The sequence below is a fragment of the Pezoporus occidentalis genome, unplaced genomic scaffold, assembly GCF_034315485.1.
Source record: "Pezoporus occidentalis ecotype Australia unplaced genomic scaffold, CSIRO_AGI_Poc_V1 ctg135, whole genome shotgun sequence".
Lineage (NCBI taxonomy): Eukaryota > Metazoa > Chordata > Aves > Psittaciformes > Psittacidae > Pezoporus > Pezoporus occidentalis.
The window spans coordinates 3,043,285-3,066,596 of record NW_026913157.1 but is presented as its reverse complement, the minus strand read 5'-3'; the positions used below and the strand labels follow the sequence as shown (position 1 = coordinate 3,066,596).

Below are 23,312 nucleotides of genomic sequence, written 5' to 3'. Positions count from 1 at the left end.
ATATTTAACATTTTTTTCATGGTTCAATCTGAGGAGAAAACATTATGCCGTGTTTTATTTTCTTATAGTGACCTATGTATGAAGTGCTTTTAACTAGTAAAGCATTTTAAGGATTCACTTTATTTTCTGTTCCTTCTTCCATTCCAGCCCTTTAAAGGACTTTAAACAGCTTCCAGACGTCATCAAAAACTTAATATTTGCCTTCAACCTGACTGCAACATGCCCACATTCTCAAGTACCATTCATAATGAATTTACAACTAGGTGCATTCCCAGTTACTCCCAGGTTTCAGGAGCATGGCTTGTCCCTCACCACTAGTTGCTAGATATAATAGGTTTATACAAATTAGCTGCATTAGTATGTGTCCCTGACAAACTGTGATGCTAGGTAGCTAATCATCATCTGCCCCCTTTCCATTCCATACAAGTTATTCTTGTGTTTTTTCAACTGCCCCTTACCCTGACCTTACAGACATATTGATCTTCTAACATTTTAGGAGACAGCTGTAGAGTGTGTAGCAGGCAATTAGCCACCTTACTACATCTTAAGAAATTGATGATTCTGTTACTATCTAAATGAAGCACAATCAAATACATAATTCTCTCTTGCAGCTTTAAGTAACCACTACCACATTGCAAAGGCTATACCATTCAATCAGTGGTTCCGTTTCTGAATCACATCAAGAACTGATTAGAAGCAGACAAGACAACAGAATGTCTCCGATCACTACAGGTAGACTTGCCTTACTCTCCCCAATTTTCAGGACAAACCTGCTTTTACTGTAATCAATTTGAAGGAATGAACAGATGACAATATAACCTTCCCACCATTCTTTACTGCAAATTACTAAGACAGTATTGACCTGTGGAGTAATCATCTATTATACAAGATCACGCTTGTGAATCTATCTTTCTCAAAATAAATTTTGGAGAGGGCAAGAACAGAACAGAAAGCAGAATCAAGCAGACATAGCACTATTCTTTACATCTTGCAAGTAACTTCTCAGGAGCAGGATACAAAAAAATCAACAACAGCTATTTAAAGGTGTTATCTCACTATTATGAACCACAGTGAAAGAACCATACAGTGTAAAGAACACACATTTCACTGCAGAGATAAAATTGTTCTGTATGGTTGCTGGTAGGGTTAAATATTATCTAAGATATAATGAGAACTCTGTGTTCTTACTGAATATAATTTTGTACAGAATAGCACTAGATAGGATTTTCTTCATTAACAGATCATGAAGGGGAGAAGAATGAAATTTAAGACAGATAATTTTTCCAGGATGATAACGTTCTTCATTTCTAGGTCATTTGAGTTCTGTATTAATTACAGAGAAATGGAGGCTTTATAATCCCCCTGCTCCCTCTCTCATTACATACATAATTGTAAAAGCTACCTTGCTGTAATGTAACATTAATCTCTGTACTTATTATTATGGGATCACAGACTCCTCGTGATGGATGACCATGTCTCAGAGCACATTTTCATAATACACTGTAGTATTACTGAGTCATTATTTTGGAATTTGAAAGCACGAGTACAGAATCTGAGCTTGACTGCACCTTTTTGTTTGTTTTAAACCAATGCTGAAGTAGCTTCTGAGTCATATCATATACCTGACATGATATTTAAGCATAGTCATACCTCACTGAATAATTCTGCATACATAAAATACATAGACTGTAACTATCTTCTGAATTTGCCTTCCCTGCAGTGTTAAAGACAGAATTCATTACACTCATAAACAGTAGTACATGACATAGGCATGAATGTTACGCAGATTTAAACAAAAGAGACTGGAGACATACTACTTCATTGCAGTTGATACGACAGTACTTGTTTTGTAATACAGTAATGATGGAAATTAGAACACTTTTTAACTTATCTGAAGCTATGTTGATGCAGTTTATCTCAAAAATTTGGTACATATCTTCATTCAGCTGGTATTCAAGTATAATTTCTCTCTCTGGCTTTTTACTCATTTTTGTGTGTTGTATGTTCCAGGACAGCCACAATCTATAAATACATCTGGAAGACATTTACCTATTTACAATAGCCACTTAGAGCTCTTCTAGACCGAACATCCCCCTCAGCCACCAAAAAAAAAAAAACAAAAAAACAACAAACCAACAAAAAAAACCCCCAACAAAATACCAAAAAAACCAAAGGACCCCCAAAACCACCCAAAATTATAATAGACTGAAAAAGTGTGTCAACCAGCAGCTCTCACTAAAAAGCAGTAAGTAAAAGGAAGCAAGCAAACACTTCATTCCCAAGTTGTCAGAAGCCCAGATCAGAAGCTATAGAAAAGTCTACATTCAGAATGACTGCATTTTCTCAACCTAAGATTCCTAAATCTTTAACTAAGAACAACTCATTCTAATTTTTGGAGAAAGACAGAATAAACATTGAGTCTTTGGTTCTTTTATCTGAAGGAACACTGGGACCTAACTCCAGTGCAACTGACAGCAATTTTTGCACCATGACTACACATAAATATCCAAATAAGAATTGTACAATATGACCAATGCACTGGCATATATATATATATATACACAAACACAGGTACCAATATTCTTTGCAAGTTCTATGCAATTTACATGAACAGGTGTTTTTCAATTCAGGGGGGAACCAACAACAAAACCCCCACCCCAAAACAAACAAAAATTTCACATCTGTTATGTATCAAATTTCATACGCATAATCCATGTAAGTATGCATAAATCAGTCTCTCACACACGCACTACTTATACAGAAAGCACAAATCTCCCACACTCCTGAGAGAACAAACTGCAAATCCATACAATCTTACTTTGGATTGTTTAAAAAAAAAAAAATTACAATGGGAAATCCTAGTCTTTGAATCAAAACAGTCAAAATCATCATCACATTAATATCAACAGGATGGTGCTGCTTTGCCAATCTATGTACTTCTCTGTAACTCAAATTATATATGTATAGCCTTTAAGGACTGTTTTCCCTTCATCCTATCCAGCACAGAATGTCAGTTTCCTTACCCTTCAGTATGTCCTCTTTTGGGCCACAGTAATGTTAGTTAAATTAATAAAAAAATGTTTGAAGTTCCAACTGAGCATTTAACATTTTCAGTGCTTATCCAAATTGAGTTGTATATGAAGTTATTTTTCTTTCTCAGTAATCATCAAGCAGAAAATACAAAGCATCTATTAAATAAGTATCTGGTTTTAGATACATATCTTAACATCATGTAAACTGAAAATAAAAGTATGAAACCCGGTCCTCAGGTTTCACTATCTCTGGACATTCTTCATGTCACAGGCTTAAAATCTACTTGTAGAGAAGTGATTCTAACAAATAAAGGGTGCCCGTGGTCCTTCATCTACTGAAGGAAAAAAAAAAAAAAAAAAAGTGCTTTGTTGTGGGACAACAGCCATCTGAGAGTCCCAAGTAGTGCTTTTGCATTAAGTCTAAAGAAATACATGGAAAGACATCTACTGCAGACATACAAGCAGGACACAGGAATGGCAAACTGATTGTTTCTTACCATCATTCGACAAAACTTCACAGCCTTTAAGGATTAAACCCCACTGATTTCTTGAGGTTTTTATACTTCCTATCACAGTTCACCTGAGCAAAAACGGATAACTAACTGTTTGGAAACTGCAACTTTTTTCATTATTTATATGAGAAGTTATATGTCTGCTTTAGTTTTTAAGTAACACTACAATGCTCTCTTTCCTTAGACACTTTGTTTCTTCATATTTTCTTTTACCTCTGTTTTACTTTAATTAATTGTTGCCTTTACCACAAGACTTCGAATTAACTATGCAACACAACATCCACCTGACATCAAGAAGAATGTTAAATACACAAAGTCAATAACCAAATGCTCTGTTTTTAAAAATGAATGAATTGGGTGCACTTTATAGAATAAGCATGTCTCTTTGTGAAGTGGTGACAGTCATTCAGCTGTGCTATATGTTAGTAACTGCAATATGTTACAAGTGATTACTTTTTGGACAAAGCCTATTCAGAGTAAATCTGTTCTACATTTAAACAGTCTCAGGACAGACCTATGTAGTTTAAACATTAGCTGAAGTGATATAAAACACAGCCAAACGTGTTCTGCTCTTCCTCCCCTACAAATCTATCCAAGAAGTTTCACAGGCATTAACAGATTGCTCTGATCTCTCTATAGCAGGTATTTTCTCTCAGATTTACAAAGCTGAAATGTACTGCACAATTAAGTGCTTACATCTTCCCACTAACAAAAGAGGTTGTATATATGATTAGTTCAGATGATGTGTAGACAATGTTTACATTGTAGTGCACAAAGCTAGATAATTTTAATACCCCTCACAGAAGTGTCTTCCCTGGGCTTTGAGAATACTTTGAACTACTCTGTTTTGAACTTTCTGCCAGAACACCTGTTTCGTTGTCTTTGTTCTCCTGAACATACTAGCAAAAAAGGTCACTTGTATTAATAAAACATGTCAGTTTTAAAATTTTAACCATAATTAAACTGCAGAAAAACACTACCGTGAACAGAAAAATGCCTGAGCATTTAACAAATGGCTTCATATTTACAGAATGTTCTGGTAGTTAAGCATATTCAAAGTTTTCATATAAGAGGATAGCGCAAGGCCTTGTACAACTCAAACACTTAAACAACATGCATGCTTTCTAGCTATAATTCCTAAATTTGTACTTTTCTCATAGATAATTCTTCAGCATTTTTAAAGACAGAAGGAAGCAAGATTTCAAAATATTACACAGGAAAAATATGCTGTAGCATCAGGGAAAGAACCCTGGAAAAGAACTGGGAAAGTTTATCTTACATTCAGCCCATTAAGCCTCTTCATTTTTTTTTCAGGAAGCACAGTTTAATACAACGACATTCTAAATTGTGTGAATTTCACCCACCTCCAAACTTCACTACTTTTCAACTTGGTTTCTTTCTTTTTTTTTTTTTTTTTTTGGCTGCCCACGAAGGCTAAGAGTTAGAATGAAGGTTCCATACAAAAAACAAACAAACAAAAAAAAACCCAGAAAAAGTGATTCTGCCTCTCTCTGAAAAACAATAGATATTTTCAGTAGTCAGATTTATAGCAAAGAAAAATGAGGAATTGTGAAGTTAACAGTAGAATAGAACTAATTTCTGAAACCAGCAAAATCTTTCAAACAGTCTTTACTAGAGAAAAGAAAGAATGCTACACAAAATGCTATCTCAAATAGGGATTAGAAACAGGAAGCTGTCATGTAAATTCTTTTCTACAGACACAGACTGAACAAGCATCAGAAATATGGCAGCTCCATGAGAGGTCACCATTAAAGTGACAAAAGGTACACTATTTCACAGGGAAAAGTAGTCCTGTGGTGATCTGACACCTGGAAATATTTGAATTTCTGATTCTAAAACAGCACACTGAAGACATTAGAACCAATGACAGTTTTAATGTTATGTAATTTTGTTCTTCAGAAGAATGAAGGATACAATGGCTGGACTTCATGAACTTAAAGTTGATTCTATGGTGATTATCACTGGACAAAAATTGAGTAACGTTAAATACTGTTGATGTTTGAGATAATGCCATAAGTAATCTCCTAATACTCAGGAAGGGAAAAAAAAGTCTACTACAAATTAATCATATGTCTTCTTTCTCCATGCATTCTCTTCTGTCTCTCTAGAGGGTTTGCTATTCGCTCTCAATTTTCTCATAAAAACATGAAACAGTCATCACACGAAGGGGGCTCCCAATTGTACTGGAGAGCCACAGACATTTCAAAGAACATCTAAATCTCAGAGGCCACAAACAGTTTTACAAGCTTATGACCTTTAATCTTTTGTAAATTCTTCTGGTTCTGAAAGCTGGAGTGCAACTCCAGTTTAGACGCAGGTTTTTAATTGGCTGACTATTTGACTTCAAAAGTAAACAGCAGATTTAGGTCAGATACCAATTTATTATTTCCTTTATTTAAAACTTCATATAAAGAAGTCATCAACACAGTCCAAGATAGAAACCCAGTCAAAAGAAACTCTATTTTGGAATCCAGATAACTGATAAACAAGTTGCATATAGCACAGCAGATGATACCTGCACACTCAAGTAATTACAACTAACTGCTCATCTTATCTACCAGATGTACTTTCTCCAGTTTCAAACTTGAATTAAAACTTTGAATCAGTCTTCTTAGTTTTAAAGCAGTACTATCATCCCAAAGGATTCTACATTATTTTTTACCTAGTAACTAGATACTGTTTGCTGCCAAACACCAGCAAAATAAGTACTAAATAACGTAAGCCACATCCAAATCAGCTCTATGTGCAGGCAAAAAATGTTTGCAGTCTCCGCTGTAGCTCAACTATCTCAAGGAAAGAGAACAGCTGGGTACAATCCTTAGAAAAATGCAAACATTGCTACAGCACTATCTAATAGCAAGCAAAAAAATATACAGCAGAATGTAATTAGTGCTTTTTACATGAGTTCCTCAACCCCTGACTGTTGCAAGTGCTATGGACACCTGAATGACTCAAATTTTACAAGTTTATTTCCAATGAAAAACTCTGAGAGGGAAAAAAAAAAAAATCTATTATGCACAATGCAATGAGGTCACAGTAGATGCCCAACTTGAAATGAAACTTCATGTTGCCAATATTTTCCAGAACCACAGAAAACAACCTGTGGCAACAGGACACCAGAGTATGTCTATTCATTAGGACTCAAATCCCGCTATATTTTGTCATAAATTATTCGGGCAACACTACTGGAACACAAAGACAAGATGCAGGGATGATGTTTCTATTGGCAAAACAGGTTGAATGGCTACTTCTACTGAAGTCCTAACGAACACAACAGATCCTTCAATGGTCATTTCTTCCCGTTTTAGTCTCAGCAGTCCTTCCCTGCAGCATACAGCATCCTTCACGAATATTGCATAAGCTACTTTTTAGGGATTTGTAACAGCAGAATTTGAAAAAAAAAAATAAATAAAAGCACTAAAATATTTCCTTTGTTTGAAAAATCTATGCACAAAACTCAGCTTGTACTTTCCAAGAAATGTCAGCATTTTCAAATGTCAAATTTTTCATTCATATGAGGCAGAGGAATCTCACTACAGCTTCATTTTTATGATGGTACACTTTGTGGGCAGAGTTTGGGGATGGCTATGGCATGAAAATGGACAATCAAAACAGTCATCAATTTCCCATGCAATACAGCAGAAAAAGGTCTAATATTCTTTTTAATTTCACACTGATGTAATACACTTAAGATTAACAATCCCTAACATAGGTGGTTTTTTTTTCTTTAAGGTTCTAGCAAATCTTAATTCTCATAAAATATACACAGGAAGTCTACACCCCAAAGCTGAAGAGAGGATCTAGAAATCTGTACTGTATAGCTCCTGAGAGTGACAGATGATATATAGAGAAAAAATAGACAACATTTAAAAGACTAAGCCACTCACTTGCAGCTGTGAAGTATGACTTCATTTTTAAGAATTTAGTCAGGTCAAAAATACTGGTAAAGTATGTATTTCTTACAAATTTTAATATACACACCTGCACATACTTAGATCTCAGAGACCAGGAGGGCTCCTCCTTTGATGATCATGGTTTATGGCATTAACAACTTAAGTTTCCGAAATTATGAACAATATTTCTGTACAGTCTTAAAGACCTAATAGTACTCTCTGATGCCAAAGAATTAATATTTTGTAAGGAACATAATACAAATTAAAATAACTCCTTTAATATCTTAAGTCACTAAAAGCTACATGGATTCACATGGTATTTTTCAAAGTGACAGAGCACAAGACTGATGCTCATAGCTTCATTAGAAACATTTACATGTAAAACATTGCTTTTTCCAATCATTAATTTCTTTTGAGATTTATTATTGCCCTATAGTACTTTTGTTTGAAAAGACACTCTAGGGAGATGACACCTTCCTTGGTTAGAATTGTTATAGCTTGACAGAACGCATAAAAGGCAAACCGCCTCTTCTCCAGCTTTCAGCCTGAGCCAATCAAACACAGAAATTCTCAGCCTCTTCTAATCTTGAATTCTGTTTTTTTTTTAAAGTTTACAGAATAATTGTAGCTTTCGAGCACAGAATCGTTTTGTCACATAGCCCATTCTAGTTCATGAAAACGCTACTGGTGCCCTAAATACCAATAATAAAAAAAAAAATTGTTCTTGGCATTGTAGACACATCAGCCTGATTAAAAATGATTGCATATTGTTAGCATTCATGCACATTTTATTACAAAGAAATGATCCTGAAAGGCACCTTACATTTACCTTCCCATCAAAAAATAATTTATACCTGGAAACATTATTTTTTATTCCCTCTTGAGCTGTTATTATAGGCCCCTGCAAGGATTCCTGGGACCAGCTGAGTTAAACACTTCTACAAAGGGACAATCTCTGCACTGAAGAGCTTACAGAATCTTTATTTTTATTTTAGACAAGTTGAAAGGAAGTAAAGTGACCTCAAGGGATATTCAGAGGCAGCTTCTTCTTAATGCAAAGGAAGGTAAAACAAAAGAGGCTGTTAGAAACCTTGAGAAATAAACAACCAAGACATTCTGACTGCTCATTTGTAGTTCAGAATAAAAACTAACAGCAAGTGAGGCAGCAGATAAGGCAGAGTAGAGTACAACTAAGCAGCTTTGTTTGGAAGTAGCTGGAAACATCTGATCACAAGTATACTTTAGAGGCATGCAAGGGAACCGCGCAGGGTGGCTAATCCAAGAACCAAGCAAATGACCTTAACAGCAGAGTTCTACACTGTTGTTAAGTGGAAAAAAATGGATTCAAGGTTCTTAGAGTTGTTTTTTTCTCGGCATAAGGGAGAAGTCCAGGGTTTTGAAAGCTTTTTTTGGTGACTGAGTCTCTGGTTTTGCTCCAGTTCAGTACAAGCTACTGTGACAAGCTATTAGAGGCAAGAGCATTTAACATTGCCCAAGAGTTTAATGCTTAAGAAGAGCCAAGCATTTATTTAATTAACCGTGGCACTCAAGCTACACCTGTACTATCCTTCAACCCTGGCTCCTCAGTTCTTGTAAAACCCCTGACTTTGGAAGTCACTTAGAAAATAAAAGTCCATAAAGGTCAGGACCACCCAAGTACTAAAAAGATACTTCATCACATACTGGAACAGAAGAAAAGCCAGAGTTGGACATGCAGTGTAATGTGGCCGAAGACCACAGATAATACAGACACCTGAGCTGGCATCAATTCAAACTAAAGCAGCCATATGATATGGCTCAGCCCTGTGTGGACACATCAAAATCGCATTTCGCTAACACAGCACTGGGGGTAAGCTAATCACCTCTGCCTCCCCCAAGCTCTGGCACCTTCCTAACAGTCCACCACATCCACTGCTAGCTCAGCAATTCCGTACGGAACTCCATGGCTCTATGTTATGCACCACCTAGTAACCATGTTTAACAGTAACTGTAGCCATCTGTTTCTCTTTTCCAAGTCCCCACTGAAAACATTTCTGACACCCGCACTGTCTCCATAGCACCTAGAACACTTAAGTGATTTTTTCCGGTTTTAAAGCAAACCAGAACAGAAAATTGGACAGATTTAAATGCAAGATGATATTTAATAATTCAATGAACTACTCCAAACGGCAAGTAGTAACTGAACTTTGTGCAAGTCCTTTATTCATATATTCATAGAAATTTTGACTTAGCCAGTGTGAACCTACACAACCACCAGTAAAGATAGTTTTGCTCTTCTTCCTTCCTTCTGTATGCATTTTCACACTGACACAGGCACCTAAAGTAGCCCTGTACAGTCAACTGAACCAAGGAATCAATCGATGCAGCTAAAATCTGTGTGCAGCAGCTATTGCTTGCAATTCTCTCAGTTAGAAGCCTTAATATTCCTACTGCATTGGATCTCTGTTCAGAAGTACCTTGAGTTTGACACACCTCCTCTGAAACAAAGAAAAAAAAAAAGTACAGCTTTTGCCTCCACTTCTGTCATTTTTCTTAGATTTCACTCTTTACTGAGCCAACAAAAGTTAAGTCCTTGCTGCTCAGGTTGATTACATTTTCTCTCGCACCAGGCCTCTGTAGAACTGTTTTTTCTTCAGAATGGAAATGTTCATACTTCTGAAGCAGTACTGAATCATTTGATAATGTACATGTAACTTATATGGACTCTGTCCCCTACTGTCCCTCTGCTTCCTCTAATCCTTTTAGTGGGCAAAATTTAGATCAGCCCCAGTGAAGTGATCCTCCAGCAGTCAGGAGTTTCTCTAACAAAGGTATCCTGTAAGATCAAGTAACAGTTTCACAAAATTCTAGTCACATGAGAGAAAGCACATTTTGGAAAGGCATACAAAGTTAGTTTCTAATATCTTAAATGACACAAGATGGTTACACTGATTTTATATTAATGCTAGTAAATATTTGTTTTCTGAAGCACAAATAAATCATTTTACATCAAGTACTTGATTTTCAAAACTAAAAGCACATTAAACACTACAGCAGAAAATACACTTTCATGTTAGATATCTTTTTGGCAGTGTTCAAGGCCAGGGTGGACAGAGCCTTGGGTGACATGTTCTAGTGCGAGGTGTCCCTGCCCACAGCAGGGGGGCTGGAACTAGATGATATTAAGGTCTTTTCCTAATCCAAACCATTCTATGATTCTATTTTTAAGTGTAGCTTAGACATTACTTTCACAAACTGAACAAACATCCTCATACCAAACAGCTTGACCTTGCTTCAGTACAAGTGTTATGCAATACACAGAACTACAAAGGCAGGTATCCGCATAAAACAGGAATTCCAGCCTGCAGCCTGGATGAACAGATGATGGCACAGTAACATTTAGCACTAACACTTCTTGGGTATTCTTTCAAAATAGCCGTTTATGAAAAACGTCCTTTTGACAGATAGTGTATTGATAATTTTGTCTTCCTTTTGTCTCACTTTAAATTTTTGCTACATTGCTCTGGGTGTGTACCTTTCCTTACTAGGCCACTTCTTATCTTCATGCCTCTAATTGAAGAGTAATAAAGCCATAATGGGCTCACAATGAATCAGATTCACTGCATTAGCCTCACCAAATTAAATCTTCATTTGCAGAAGACCATTCAAGGAATACACATGAAAAACAGAGCTAAGTGATCCTCCCCCAAAACTGTGACAAATGAAGCTGATTATCATTATAAGCACATGACATATTCTTTGTCCAACATGAGGCTGTGACTGCTGTGAATCACTCTGAGAGTTGTCTTAAATTTAGCCATTTTGAATTTACTTTCATTTGTTTATCTGAGGTTTACATAACTATTCTGTAAGTGCAACAGTAGCACACAGACAGGTATCCCATGCTTCCGACGCAAGAATTAGAGTATTAGAGTCTGCTTAATCTGGATTATTCAATGTCCATATTTAATCTGTGCAAGCACAGCACAAAAGTACAATGCATGTAAAAAACACAGCTCTGTTTTGATTTGGTTTGTCTTTTCTTTCCCTCCTTAAAAATCCACAGAAAATTACTGGTTTGTTCCTTCAGATGCAACAATTATTTATTCGTTTCCCCACGGTTTATGTTAACATCAATTGATGGAGATTGTATATGAAAAGCTTTGTCCAAGGCATACCAAATTATTATAAAACAGCCATGTTAGTATCTCCTGCACTTAAAACAGATTATACACTTTCTTCCTATTAAATGAAGTTGATCACTATTTAATTTCTGCTTCTACAGAAGCAGGACTAGTAAAATTTTCTGAGGAATCTTGCACTACATTCCCACTTGGCAAAACAGGCACATTGTGCACAGGTTCTATTCACCAGAAGTCATCACAAAGTTTGTGGGACTGCAAACTAAGAAAAAAAATATATACACACACCTAAGCTTAAGGAAACTGGGCTTGACTTGGCCCAGAAATTCTTCCAAATCAATTTACAAAAACTTTGCATATTCGTAATTTGTGTCCTGATAATAAATTCATAAATCCCCATATAGAATTTACATAGCTATAGTAAGTACTTCTCATCAATGCAAGCTAATCTCCAACCATGTAAAATTTGTTTAACTAGCCAATATCTAATCAGACACAGTGATTTTTAAGGGACCAATGACAAGGCCAAAATATTGTACAAGTAGACAACTATATTAACCTAAAATTAAAAGAATTACTCAAAACCAGAATTAAAAATCTTCTATGGTGCCTGAATCTGCAATAAATCATCACAGAACTAGACAGAAAAACTACCTGAATAAATATTACTACCCTGTAATAGCTCTGCCAGTAAAAAAACAAAACAAAAGCTTTCTTCTAATACAAAATATTAATTTTGTTTGTACTGCAACTATTTTAGTGCAGGACTCAACACTGTTAAATCAAAATAAGTAGAAATTGCACTATTGATTACATGGAAAGGGAATAAAAATGTTTATCCTGGCCTCCAGGACAGAAGGTAGCACAACTCTAGAAGCAGGTGGTTATCTCAGAACTCACAGTATTATTTTAATTAAAACATTTCAGTCCTGTACCTTCCCAAACACATATGACATTTTGGACTTATAGCTAGCAGCCTCCCTTTCAGAAAAGCTTATGCTTTAAATAAACACATAGCCAGAACAGAGGTAGCAAAACAACACTTTTCACTGCCAAGCTGGATCTCAACCTAGAAAATTATTTGGCTGCCCATGCCATAGAGCTCACCCCTGTTTTACTTTGTGCTGGGTAGCAGCTCTGGGGTACTGAACTTAGTGGGGGCTGGTGTACAGCTTTTTGGGGGTTGTACATGGTATTACTGCCCTCATGGCTTTCTAAGAGTGTCATACTTAGCAACAGGGACCAGATTTTCAACAGATCAGTTCAGTTAGACACAAAAACAAAATGGACAAATCTTCATAAGAGCTGAGAACAGACAGTGCTAACCTCTCTTGAAAATCTGTCTCCAATTATAGATGCCAAGTACTTGAAAACCTGGCTCTGAGCTTACAAAAAAATGTTTTCATATGCTCAAAACCAGTACTGCAGCCAGTAAAGGTTTTGGAACTTCTGATACTGCACTTCTACCAGAGAAGGAGCAAGAGAAGAGGCAATCTAAAACAGGCTGAGTAAACCCCCCAAATCTATTTTAAATGACAAAGCCTACTACTACATTTACTGACACTGTCCATGTGCTGGTCTGGGGGTTAGCCCCTCCTTTATTTATATATTAGTCTTTCTGAGCCAGAACTGAGCACCTCTTCCTTTTGCTAGTTCCTCACTCATGTCAACCTACAATATTGCAAGTGACAGTAGATGAGCTGGCCTGAAAGAAAAAGCAGCAATTCCTCACTCTCTTTTCCTGTAACCAAAATTGGTTGAATCTATGCAAATGAATTGAGTTTACACAACATGGGAAAAAAAAAAAGACAAAATAGAACATTAATCCAACTGGTAATTAATACAATTGGAAAAGAGAACATAGCTTTTGCTATTTAAGTGCACTAGGATGGTGTCACTTAGCTTTAACACACACTACAGGAATCACTTCCCAAAAGAAACTTCTATGCAAAATGAGATTGGATTATACATTCTGAAGCTTTCACAACTTTGAACTTTAATATGGAATACAGAGGCCAAATTTCTGCCTTCAGCACAATTATTTGTCTCAAAGACAGGAATAAAAGTTGTTTTGTTACTGGAGTTTCTTTGAGGATATTTGAATTTAGCAGTACAGCAGTAGTTCCTTTAACTTTCAGGTTCAAATAGCAAGTTCAATTTGGCCAACTCATACAGTTATTACACTACAAAGTCAGCTTTCATCAGTTCCCTGAACTGCCATACAGAAAACGTAGAATCGTCACTTTTTTGCATGCTATGATTGGGACTGTTAGGAGAAGTCTCCAAGCATCTGTTAAGGAACTCTTGTCTTTAAAAGACATACATGACATTTAATGTAGAAGTGTTTGGCTTTTTACTATTACCACCTGCCCTGGTAATTTCAACATTTTATTTTCTTAACACAAACTCTCTTCACCACAGTTACAAATATAGGCCTTTTAAAGAGGCAACATTAACTCAAGTTTATTTAAACATAGATGATTCTTATGAGACAACAAAAACATCAGGGACTAAATGTAAAAATCATCTAATACCCTAGCGTATAATTACATTATTCATTAGCAATGTAACTTCAAGTGAGTGTAATTTAATGTTTCCTTCCTGCCCCTTGAGCAAACACAACATGGAATAGTTAATCAATTTGATCCCAAGCTCCTAAATCCACTGTCAATAAAATCTGACACAGAGACTCATGGAAAAGCTCCACCCCAGCCTACCCTCACAGATCAAGAGAGTTTACCCAACTTAAAGGCTGACTTAAGAAGAGAGGATGGCAGATAGCCTGTGCTTCCTTCATCACTCAGCAGAAAGAAATTTCCCTGTAAGACTCGCGTACCATCTGTTGTTTCTTTTGAACAGCTCTATGTTTTGTGAGATGGGCTGGTCTTTCCTGAGGTTCATTGCAAATGGGCACATCTGCCCTCATCCTTACCTCAGACCTCCCCTTCCAACAAAATCAGTAACCAGGTTGCTTTGATCTCAGCTTGGTACAGTCTGGGTAAGGAACTGCACATGGATAAAAACTATGAAACTTTAGTGTTTTAGACACCCCCCCTATTGAAACTTTGTTTATATTACCAACAAACTGTTTAATAGCATAATTATTTAATAAAACTACTCCCATTTAAACACCTTTGCCCCATGCTGCTTAGCAGGGTCAATTTCCAACAACTACACTGGAGAAACAGAATTAGGAGAGCTTTACAAAAAAAAAAACCCCTCTGAGGAGCAAGGAGACCTGGCACACACAGCAGCGGCAGGCCACGCCCTCACCTCACTGCGCCTTGCCAGCCCTCCCGGTCCTCCTCCCCGTCGCTCAGCTGCCCCTTCGCCACCGCTTACCTACGTTTTTTTTCCCTCTTTTATTTTTTTCCTCCTTCTTTTGCCAGGCTAGCGAGGTAAGGCCAAGGAAAAGATGAACGAAGAAAGCCGGTTTTGGTTAGCTGCCTGCGGGCTTACCTTCCCCGACGAGGTGGCACCTCCACAAACCCTTCAGTCCTCGCCTGCCCTGAGAGCACTCTAATGGCACCCACATCCTCCAGCAGGCAAGGGAGGGGAAAAACCGCGCTCCCACCGCCCTCGCGTTAATTGGTTGCTCGGCAGGAGAGGCGGAGACACGGCGGGAAAGCACCAGCCAGGGGCGCTGCAGCGCTGGGGAGAGCACGGAATGGGTTGGTGAAGGGCGGGCTCCCTCGTTCCTGGGAGCCAGGTGCTCGGCTTTGGTGAGGAGTGGAACATCAGTTGGTGTTCTCCAGGTGAAGTCTAATCTGTATGTTATGCTTCTAATCTGTATGTTTGGAGCTATACTTAGCTTCAGAGGTAAAGTGTCAGTGCCCTCTTGAGGTACAGCCTTGTTTTACCTAACCTGTATCTTTCCAATACCATGCAACAAACTCTTTAACAGCACAGTCACCTTTTAAACCAGGAAAAAGGTGGCTCAACTGATTATGATTAATAAACCCTGATATCTTTACTGATGCTGAACTGGCTGGCTGGCTTGCTGACTATTAGCCCACTTCTATAATTTCCTAAACTGGGAAGTGACTCAGGTACAAGACTAGAGGATTGAGTGTAAGTCTGGCAGAAGTTGACTGCTTTAAGTGAGTGCTGTGCGGGAGAGATCATATTCTTCTCTGGGATGTTGGGAGAGCTGTTCATGTTGCCTGTTTGGCCTTCAGGGAGTTTTGTTACTTAGTCCCTCCTGGCATACTGTAGCAGCAATGGCTTTCCTAGCCTTTCCCTATTGCTTCAGGTCGCTGCTGCCTTCTAGAAGAACTAAAACACAAAAGGTAGGAAAGGGGAACTTGAAATGGCCTGAAGAAAGGAAATATCATGAAAGGGCATGTTAATGTCTGAAATATCTGTACAGATAGTTAGATAGCAGGGTGTGGAGCTAGGGGGATGACTGCTGATGACTTCTGGTTGTTTTGTTTTTTTTTTCCTGAACTGTAAACATATTAATTAGTTTTTGTCAGTTGCACTGGCTTATTTTTGTCATTCTGATGATTATTCTTATGTTCATTATTACATTAATGGTTTGTTCGACTCTGTTTTATGTACACAAAAGTCTGGGATGGGTACTTCATAATTATGTTGGCTTTTTGCATTGATGTGTGATCTATAATGTTTTGGAGCCATCCCATACAATTTATTTAATTAGGTTGCTTGGCCTGTGTATTAAAAATCTTTCAGCATCTTTGAAAGTAACCTAATTGTCTGAATATAAGAAAGATAATCTTATTTTGTAAGAAATTTGACAGGATTTTCAATATTCTATTTGGCCATGTCACAGCCATATTTCTTCTGCAGTACTGGTAAAAGTCTTAGTATATCTTAAAGAATTTTGAATTTTGGAAGAGCTGTCTTAAGCAATAAGCTTCTTTTTTTTTTTTCCTCCACTTAAACCATATAGCCCAAAACTTCTTAATATAGTATGTTTCATGAAAACAGCATATACTGAAGTGTGTATCTATATAGTAATGCAACTCCAAATACATAAGCACCAACACAGAACTCAAAAGAAGGATGCGGTTTTCCTCTTGTTCTTGATGACTGGCAATAGCAATGGGCTGCAAAAGTAGTAAAAAGTAAACTGGCTAATCAGTAGTCAGTGTAGAACCTGTTTATTTAGATGCCTATTATGAATACTATTATGCATCTTTTTTGTCAGAGCTATAGCTTCTTATGATGGTATCAAGTGCTAATAAAACTTGAGATCAATTTTAATGAGACCTTTGGACACCTGACTGTGAATGCACAACTGTTCAGTTCTCAAACTTGTTCTTCCTGCAACCCCCACTTCCCTGTGGGGGAATATGTTGTGGCCAAATTTTCCAAAAATATGTTGTGACCAAATTTTCCGTGTGTTAGGGGTTTTTGTGTGTGGTGGTTTGTTGGTTTTTTTTTTTTTGTTTTTTTGTTGGTTTTTTTTTTTTAATATGAACTGAATTGTGTGGTTTGTACTAGAAGTATTTGAAAGCATGTGGAAACTTGATTGCAGATATTAAGTGGGTCTCAAGACACAGGTATTGCAGTTGACTGTTAAGAATTTCTGCAATCCTGCTGATAGTAAACCTGTAGCTGTGAGAAATGCAAGCTTCATGGGAACTGTTTGCTTTTAGTAGACAAACTTCAAAGCTGGGGTGGGAAGGAGGGCACAATTCTTAGCTTCTGATACTTTTTCATATTGAATACCAAGAGGTAGCTTTTAGCAAATGGATTCTAGGTGATAGATTTATCTTTTCAGTGCTATTGAGCATGTCTATTGAGCATTATACATTTTTGAACTGTTTGCTGTGGTTTTATCAGGTGATGCATGACCTTTTAATTATTCTATCATCTTTCTGTTTCTGTACTGGTGGTGAACTGTCAGGCTTGTTGCCTACAGTTCAGCATATCATCCAGATTTTTATAAAAACTGTTCAAATTGCACGATTCCTTTCATTCATTTAAGTGCTTGGCAGCAGTTCCTTCATGGGTATAGCTGCTGTTTTTCCTCTCTACTGAATGTTCTAGCTCTTGCAATGTCAGTTCCTTCACCAGCCATCTGTCTTGCTGGCTCACTCACTATCTTAACAGCTCTTCTTCTCAGACTAGATGCAAGTCCTAGAGAGTACACCGTCAGCTGTTATTTTTTTATTCAGAAGGTTTTAAAACAATTGTTGCTGCACACAAATATCCTATATTTCAATCCTCTCTATACAGTCCTCGGCACTTAGGGTTGCTTTCTATAGCCTCCTCTTTTCTTCTGGGTTCTTTTGCAATTTGTTTTTCTATCACTTCATTTTCCTAAAACCTTCAGAGTATTTTTTTTCAGTTTGACAACCTAGCTTGCCCTGAATTCTATGTAGAAAGTCAATGTCCAAATGCAAGGAAAGTCTAATCCAGTTCTGTTTGTTGTTTACCAGTAATTCTGTTCTTTAAAAATCACTGAAAGAGGCATCTAAATACTTTCAAATACTAGATAAATCAGGTAATAGCTCCTGAGAAACACAAGATCAATATCGTTTGTTAAGAAGTAGAGGACAACTTTTTAGAATTACAGATAGGATAGATGCCCTTGTAGCTGGCATATTGCTAAACAATCTAGCCATCTTTTTTATGAAAAGTTCTATTTGCTTGTAAGCCACTCAGGCCAGGATGAAAAATTGCTTTATGAAGCCCCAACTGTATAGTATCTTCTTTTATAGTAGCAGTTTGTTTTATTTTTGTACACTCTACTAGTTTTATAATCTGCCAATAGCAAAGGTTCATTTAGTTAGTGTTTAGAGCATTATAAACTGCTACTTGGTGTTAGTGCAATTATCAAACAAATGAATGTTTTAATAAAGATAGGGGCATACCAGGCTTTTTTAATTAATGTTGATAAGCCTTTCTCAGACCCTCTGCTTCTTTCCCGGACAAATTCAAATACTGTTTATTGCCAGTGCCAATTAGTCAGCCAAGCATCTGTAGCTGGCAGCTGCCCTCATCAAGAAAGACCCAGGAGATTAAAACTCCTGAGAGACTGATTTGCATGCTGGATGCTACTGTTTGTCATTTTCTGAGTGTCTTTCATATATGTTGTTTCTTGATAAAGAAAACAGAGTGTGCTTAGTTTGTAACTAATAATTCGTAAGCTGGATTTTATTTCCCCAGCGTACTTATGATCTCCAGGGTAAATTTAGACCTGTCGTTTAATATCTCCAGTGAGGGACTGTCTATGTGAGGAAGGTTTGTTTCCAAACTAAGCTATTGCAGCTAAAACAGGTCTTCTCCCATTGTGATGATGTTATGCTGGTAAAGGTGTGTTCATAATAGCTGGGTGTGTTTTCGGCTGCAAAGTTAAAGCAGTATTGCTATATTGGTAACAGGCTTTGTGCTTGTATAGTAATTCCAGTGGTATGGAAAAGCTTGTCGTCTTACTAAAAGTTACACAGTGTCTTTCTGGAATTCCCTAGACTTTTTTTGTGTAGTCTTTGTGCACAGAAAGTGAAAACAATCAAGTAAGAAAACAGGATGGAGGAGAGAGAGAGTATAAATTGATTTATATTTTTTCTTTCCAGCAAGTCAAATTCCTGGATCCGACAGGAAATTGGGTGCAGGATTCCTGACCTTCAATAGGAAGGTAGCGTAGTGGTAGCATTTGAGACTGCAGAAGGTATCTCCAAAACCCTATTAAGTGAGGTTCTCATGTGTGCTCATGACAAGCGCTTATGATTAAGTATGACTGTGAGAGGCAGATAAATTTGAAAATGTCCAGAATTCTGCAACTGTGAACTGGCAACTGATAAACTTTTCCTCTCATTGAGTGAAGCTGTAGATATCTTATACTAAAAAAAGCATGTAGTCAAACCCAAGAAAGCTGCAGACAGAAGCTGGTAAACTACAACTTCCCTCATTGTCACTAGGATGTACCCTGGGCTCAAACTAAGCGTCATGCCATTACTGTTAAGGAATGTCATCACTGTTAGGTGAACATGCTGCCTATGTTAATTTACTGTGCTGGAAAAAACAAGTAATCTCTCTCCAGAAGAATAAAACTATTCACCAGAATGTAATTGGAAAGATATTTTAAGAGCAGAAAAAATCCACTTACATGCCAGGGTAGAAGGAACTGTCTGATTCTTGCATCCTATTAACTAGAAGGCATCTCTCAATTAACTCTCTCTGGGGAAAAAAAAAAAAATCATTAGGCTTCACAAGATTTTAAATTTTTTTCTTTAAATAATCACTGTCACTAGAGAGAATTCCTGCTAACAAACCAGTCAAAATTTGAACCAATATAGTTCAGGAAGTGAAGTGAAGAAAAAGAAAAATAAATAAAAATTAACTTCTGCATTACATTAATGCAATCTTTCCATTGTGGAAAACAGAGGCTTTAGCTTCATCATAGTTTTGACATTGTATTCTAATTAGATTTACATTTTATTAAAACTATCTGAATAAGTCACACTTCAGTTGCTAAGACAAGCTCATCTGTAACATCCTAAAGTAATAGAAACATCACTGTGTAAGGCTTATTAAACTTCCCACACTTTCTTAAACAAGGCAGACTGATTTACAGTTGGTTCAATAAGAATTTAGATTGTGTAACTTTCCATATTCTGTAAAAATGAATAATATAATATGGTATAACTTGTGGTGCAGACCTAATGACTGTGTATAGGTAAGTTCTGAATGGAGAAATCTGGAGCTGGGCCATACAACATTGTCAGAAGTAGTTCTTCAGAGGCAGATTATGAAATTAGAACTTAATCTCTGCTTGACATAGAGTTAATATGCAGCTTTTCCGGGGCTGAAGCTGTTTACTGTTTCTTCCATCTGTCAGGATTTTCCTAGGTTCTATGGGAAATGCATACATACATTTGAAACTGAGATTGCATAGAGGAAAGCTTTTTTTGTGGGAATGTTACAGAGTCCTTCGTAAGAATTGTAGGTAGCTGCTGGCAGACCACCAGGTAAAGGATTGAATGGATGTAATGGAAGTAGTTATTTACAATAATTAAAAAAATTAAAAATCCTTTTTTCCCCTCTTCTATGTGACACTTGAAACTTGTCTGTGTGAGAGAAATTAGTGAGAAAAATAACAGTTAAAAGCATTAAGACCTGAGGGGAATGACTGACCTGAATGGAAGCCTATGTTGGGTTTTCTTTCAGCTTTTTTTTGTGTGTGTGCTGAGTCTGCAAGGTTAATGTATAAACTAAACTTATAGGACTTTACCTTTGTGAAATAATGAAGTCAAGTATCACGTTAGATGGCAGAGATGAACTCTCTGTATTTGTTGTAAGTTACTTGTGCAGACTGTCTTGGAAAGTCAAAACATGTTGAAGAAATACTTACTTTGCGCTGACCTAGTGATCTGTAAGGTAATTTTCTGCACCTATAGATTGACTCTTGTGTTCCATAGCCTTTTCTTGCAGTACCAAAACACAGACTAGTACAATTAGATGTGTGCATCAGCAGCCTCTGTACTGTATTTCAGAGAAACTTTCAGTAAAGTTTCACATGTTCAATGAAAATTTAGCTGTGCCTGTGATTTTTCACCTTAAGTACCTTGAATACATGACTATTTTGCTTTGGAATACATAAAGAGCAGAATACTGGGCTAAAGCTGAAGTTTGAGAAGCGCTCAGAAGACTCCCTTTCTAAAAATTCCAGTTTTCTAGTTCTGTCACTCATGTTGTTTGAAAATTAAGAGTTTAGCTAGGAAGCTGAAAGGACAAACTCAGGGCCTTCTCTCAGTGAACAAAAATCATTTTTACCATTTTTTATGGGCATACCTAAAATATGCCCATACATTTACAGCAGTATACAACTGAATTGGATCTGCCACTCTGTGGTAGCCATCATCTTGTGCTTTGCTTTGTTTCCATTGTACATTGCTCTTTGAAAGGAATGCTTATCATACAGCTGATCCATGTCAACAATGAGAGTAATATACATAATTGCACTTCATCAGGATGGGTTTTTTTCAGTAATTTTTCCACCTTTGGTGTGGGAGTAAGAAAAGTTTCCCCAGGACTAAAAACAATGAAGTGCTGTTTTTAGACTATACAGTCATCTTTACTTTTGCGTTGTCTTGCTATGTTTGAAGGGTACATGCAGTTTAAAGTTAAAGCTCCATAGAGCTTTAAGTTTCATCATGAAAAACTGAGGATATGTGCATCCTCTCTGACTAGCAAGAATCATCTCCAGTGTGTGTGTCAGAAAAATATGGATACTTATGGTTAGGAATTAATTATGGGCACTAATTGTCAGGTTTTCTTCCTCCCTTTCTTTCTCAAAGAGGCACTAAGGGATTCCAGCATGAATTTAATCCTTCTTTACTCTCACTCATGAGAAAACAAACTTCTCTCTACCCTCTGAATAGATTTTACTGACGTATCCCAGTCTCACATAGAAACAATAAGATTAACAAGATTCTTATCTTCATTGGTCTCTGCCAGTTCTTCAGCTTGGATAAGAAACTCCTGTCTGTTTGTGTTTTCTAGACTTTCCCTGTCTTTTCCTTCTGCTGCTAGGGTCATCAGTGGAGGTCAGCTTTTGAGCTGAATGAAGCATTTCTATAGAAAAAGCTTTGAGACTTTGATCTCCCTTCTGTATGGCAGTACTGTTTTACAGAAGTAACTGTGCTAAGGAGTCACGAACTGATAACTTCTTCTTCCAGTCTGTGATATTTGAAGTGTTTCAGGGCATACCCACTATTTTAATGTATCTTTACTTGTAATTTCTCACTGAGACAGAATTTCTCATTATTGTCAGTATCAGTGGCAGACAGTTCTGCTTAGCAGTATGGGAAGGGTGGAATAGCCTATATAGAAAGCTATAACCTCTCAACTGATAGCTGCTAAATTATTTTGGAACTAATATTATCTCTTCCCAGGCAGGGTTAAATTCTGCCTTTTCTCCACCCATTAACTGCTTGATAATGAAGGAAAACAGAGTTTCACAACTCCCTGAGGCAAGTGATCCTGAGTCTTTCTGCTAGCTTCTTTGCAATTACTCTAAAGAGTCTATGGATTTTACTGCTTTTTCTAACATAGCTTTCAGTAAATTAAGGGAGTGACTATCTAACTCCTCTTTCGGCAGACAGAAGATTAAAGCAAGACATCCTGCTTAAAAGTGAATAGCTTCTACTGTACTTGAAGCACAGTATAGGTGGGAAAGAACAAAAAAAAAACCTGAAGCCTGATTTGAAGCAAAACTATTAATCAAATGGTAATTTGTTTAGAAATAGTCAGGAGGGACAGATGGAATCCTGTGGTTCTCTGTTCTCCTTCAGTCAGTTTTTAAAAAATTTTGAAAGCTTGTGTACTTTTGAGCGGCAAATGTGGCTTGTCAGAAGTTATTTTTGTTATTTTTAATACTGAAATAGATTGTGCTTGAGTTACAGCAGTTGACAGAAGTCTTAAGTACCACAAAGCAAATACTTGCATTTATTATCTCATCTTTCAGATTTAAGGAGCTATATGTGATTAAACTGTGAAATTGTGTAACAGTAATAGAAGGCTGTTCAAATTGATGCCTTTTAGCGGGAAAGGGGGTGGGAGTTGTTGTGATAGTACAATAAATAAATGTTAAGCTTTTTCTTAGGTGTATTCTTTAAGACAGTATTCAGCTACCCGGAGCAGTGTCTAGGACACTCTCTCTGCAGTTCACATTACATTGGTAGTGCATCTTGTGGTATTTTTCCCATGAGACAGTGAAACAAGTCTAAGCCCTGATGTGTATTTCATATTTAAATCAGAACT

The 23,312-nt window shown here is 37.0% G+C and overlaps 1 protein-coding gene across 2 annotated transcripts in view; it reads right to left on the bottom strand.

Moving 5' to 3' along the window:
* Positions 1-19,746, bottom strand: part of SMPD3 (sphingomyelin phosphodiesterase 3) — a 106,448-nt gene extending 86,702 nt beyond the window's left edge. The window contains exon 1 of one of the 2 annotated variants that reach the window (XM_062609156.1): positions 19,657-19,746. The gene's annotated coding sequence lies outside the window, so the exon portion shown is untranslated. Of the gene's footprint in view, positions 1-15,038; positions 15,191-19,656 lie in introns of those variants that run through there. The other variant, XM_062609155.1, reaches the window with a different exon arrangement.
* Positions 19,747-23,312: the final 3,566 nt, after the last annotated feature.